This window comes from Notamacropus eugenii, chromosome 6, assembly GCF_028372415.1.
Source record: "Notamacropus eugenii isolate mMacEug1 chromosome 6, mMacEug1.pri_v2, whole genome shotgun sequence".
Taxonomy (NCBI): Eukaryota; Metazoa; Chordata; class Mammalia; order Diprotodontia; family Macropodidae; genus Notamacropus; species Notamacropus eugenii.
The window spans coordinates 116,951,412-116,954,823 of NC_092877.1; the positions used below are offsets into that span (position 1 = coordinate 116,951,412).

Genomic DNA, 3,412 nt, shown 5'->3' on the forward strand with positions numbered 1-3,412 from the left:
ACTTACTCTCAAAGAGCTAACATCTTATTAGGGACAGTGAAGAGGCTGAGATGGGGGCAGGTAACATATATAGACCAGTAGCCAGGGAAGGGTTAAGTCAAGAAGTGTAGAGAGTCAAGGGACAGCAAGTGGGGCTCTTCAACCATCAGATACACTCCCACCTTGGATAATGGGTTAGGTGACTTTGCATCTAGTCTCCCGTCAGAATAGATGGGTCCCAGAGCAGTTCCAAAACTGAGTGGACTGACTTCCCCAGGGAGGTCACCGTGAGTCCAAAGGTACTGCTGCTCCAAGTAACAAGGGGATGGTAGGGAAGACAGTTACAGGGCAGATGGATGGATAAGATGCTTATTTAGAAATAAGGAAATACTATTCAGCCAGTACCTTCCATGAAAGTGCAGGGCTTCTTTAGAACAGGATGGTACATAGCTAAGCTGAGCTTCTAGTCCCCAACAATGGCCTCTGCGATTTGATAATATCCTTCAAGGATTTAGTTTCTCTTCCATGCTATAAAAAGCCAAAGTTCTGTAAATTAGGGGGAGGTAGTATGATCTTCACAAAATCAACTGTAAAGAGAATTTTTTTTTTTATTTTTGGAGGCCAAATCTTGATGATTTCCTCAACACCTTCCTTGTGGATCCGAATCCCATGTAAATCTTATTTTCTATTTTCCGTGAATTCTGTTTTTGTTCCTATAAGAGCCTCCTATAGGGTTATCACATTTCAAATCTAATTCTTAATCTAGCATGGAAAAACCAAAACCTGTTTTCTTGTTAAGTGATTCAAAATCTCTTCTGGAATGCCATGGCATTAACTAATTTGAAGGCTTTGGGGAATGCAAGTTGTTTGGGCTTTTGATGTTGCTGTTTTGGGCAGAGAAGGGAAGTACCTTTTACTTCAGTGATTATAAAACTAGCTCCCTTTGATGAGAATTTAGTGTTTACAGGAAGAGAGGGGGGGGATATCTTTTCCTGTCCAGGACATCCATCGGTGCTTATAAAACTAGCTTCTTTTGGTAATAATTTAGTGTTAGCTGAAGTTTTCAATATGCAGGAGATGGAACAGTCTGCAAAATTAAGAAGACAAATAAATGCAAAACACACTTGATGAGAGTTCAGAGAGATCTGGGAGAGGGAAAGGAAAGGAAAGACAATGACAAGAAACTAAGCTTTTTGAGTTCACAACAGAAGAGTTGAGTTGCCTTGCTGATTTCTAGCATGGTTTAGCACAGTTCAGCATGGCCATTCAGTTTCTCACAAATCACCTACTTCTCAACAAATTCTCTCCAGATGCTGCATACGGGTGTGAATTCTGTAATTCTTTGTCAGGCTGAACAGGAGAATCTAGGACTGGGAATTTCCAAAGAGACCATGAACGTACAAAATAAATCCAGGGCCCTCTGCCATACATTGTGAGGTAGTGTTGGAAGCTGGGAAAGGGAAGACTCAGGAAAGGGCATTTAGTGTAAAATGAATTGGTTTAGTATAAAAATGAATTCTATGCTTCCAAAAAGGTCTGGGAAAATTCTATTTCTCCTCTCCCCCCAAAGGAGCTGAGGGAAATGTGGGCACCAAATGACAGTGGGTGTCTCTAGTAAGATGGTACTGAGAGACACTAAAGATAACCATGGGCAGCTACGCATAATCCTAACACAAAGTTCTTCCAGACAGTCCTAATGATAACAACATTAAGAGGGTTGCCCCTTTATCATCCTTAGGAACAGATTTCGTTCACCTTGAGGATTGCCCCTCTTGTGAGGAAGAAGTAGCTTCCCAACTATGGCTCCCAATATTCTGGCTGTTTTGTGTTATCTTTTCCTTCCATACAAAGGCCGTACTTTCTTCTTTAACTGACATGTGCAGCTTGGAGTTTTATGTTCCTTCTCTTCTCTATGTATTCATCCTCTCTGAATAAACCAGTGAGGCTTCTCCAAGTCTGCCAGTAGAAAACAAGTCATCATTGCAATGTCCAGGGCTGAGTCAAATAGCAATATTGAGAAACCAGCTGTCATAACCTTGGCAAAGAAAATCTAGGCTGTGTGCTGTGCTGGAGCCATGTTGTTTTTTAGCTTCACTGAACTTAACATCAAAAAGAATCCTAAGAACCCACTGGCACAGCAGCTGGTATAAATCTGCAAAAATTCAGGAATGGAAATGCCAGGGCCCTGAAGAGATCACCTGTGGGATGAGATGCAAAGACCAACAGGACTGTGCTGAACATGTAGTTTAGGTACATGAATGCTGGTCAGTGTCACTTAACACATTAGATTTCTGAGCCTTGTGAAGTATTTTGTAAGATGCTACACAGAACAAGTAAATGGTAGCCCAGAAATATCCCACTGGATCAAATTGGGAGTCATAAAAGGGGAGACATCCTGTGGCCACCTGGAGGAAAACAGCATTCCAGATTTTTGCAGGAGATATAAGCTCTTTTGAAATTTACTTCTGGTACAGACAGATAATAACTTCTGATGCATTATGCAATGTGAAGAACACAGGAATGGACAATCTAGATAATGTCCTAGAACCTGCATAGATTATCCCCACAAACAACATTGAAAAGGGAAGCCATGCCAAAATCTTGGCCCCAAAATTGCTGTTGATCTCCACCCAACACAGCTTCTAAGAAATGTGAAGCAAAAGTCCACCAATAATGTCTGTCACAGTTGGAATAAGGTGGAGCAGGTGAATTTCAAGACAGATAGGATATACTTGTTCATGAGGTAGGAGGCTAGGTAGAAGGTGCAGAAAGTGAGGTCCGGGACGGGTCTCTTGGGATGCATCTGTCAAAGCATCCTCTATGGACTGGAGGGTCAGGAAGGCTCTTCATTTTTTCCAACAATAAAGCAACATTACTTGATTTAGTAAACCAGATTTTAGTTTTAATAAAGGCCAATCACTTTCGGTTCGCTACAGATATTCCAAGAATACTTTTTCAAACATAATGAATTTCAAGAGATTTTGTTTGTGTGTTTTGAAACATATTTTTAGTGTAGAATAGAAGATTCCATTTATTTTTAATCTGGGGTGATCTAGTATCAATTTGATTTTTTAAATGTTTAGATCATGAACAAAATAATTTAGGATTTCTTGAGTTGTTAAAGAAGGATTTTAGATTAGAAAGTTTGAATTCAGATGAAGATCATGATTTTCATTCTTTCCACTAATATACAGAACTAGAAGGGACCTCAGAGGCGAACTAGTCAGAAATCCTCATTTTACAGATGCTTAAAATGAATACCATGGACAGTAATTGACTTGTATAAGGTCACAAACTAGTAACCATGAGAGGTGATATTTGAACTCAGGCCCTCTGTTTCCAGAGCCAGTGCTAAATGTCAATCATTTCATTTTAGAGATTAGGCCCTCCCTAATCAAAGCCATACACATTGTAAATGGCAGAGCTAGTGATT

General features: G+C 40.1%; 1 pseudogene; it reads right to left on the bottom strand.

Annotated features, from left to right (window-relative positions):
* Positions 1-1,889: 1,889 nt before the first annotated feature.
* Positions 1,890-2,782, bottom strand: LOC140510578 (UDP-N-acetylglucosamine transporter TMEM241 pseudogene; annotated as a pseudogene).
* Between the last annotated feature and the right edge of the window lie 630 nt (positions 2,783-3,412).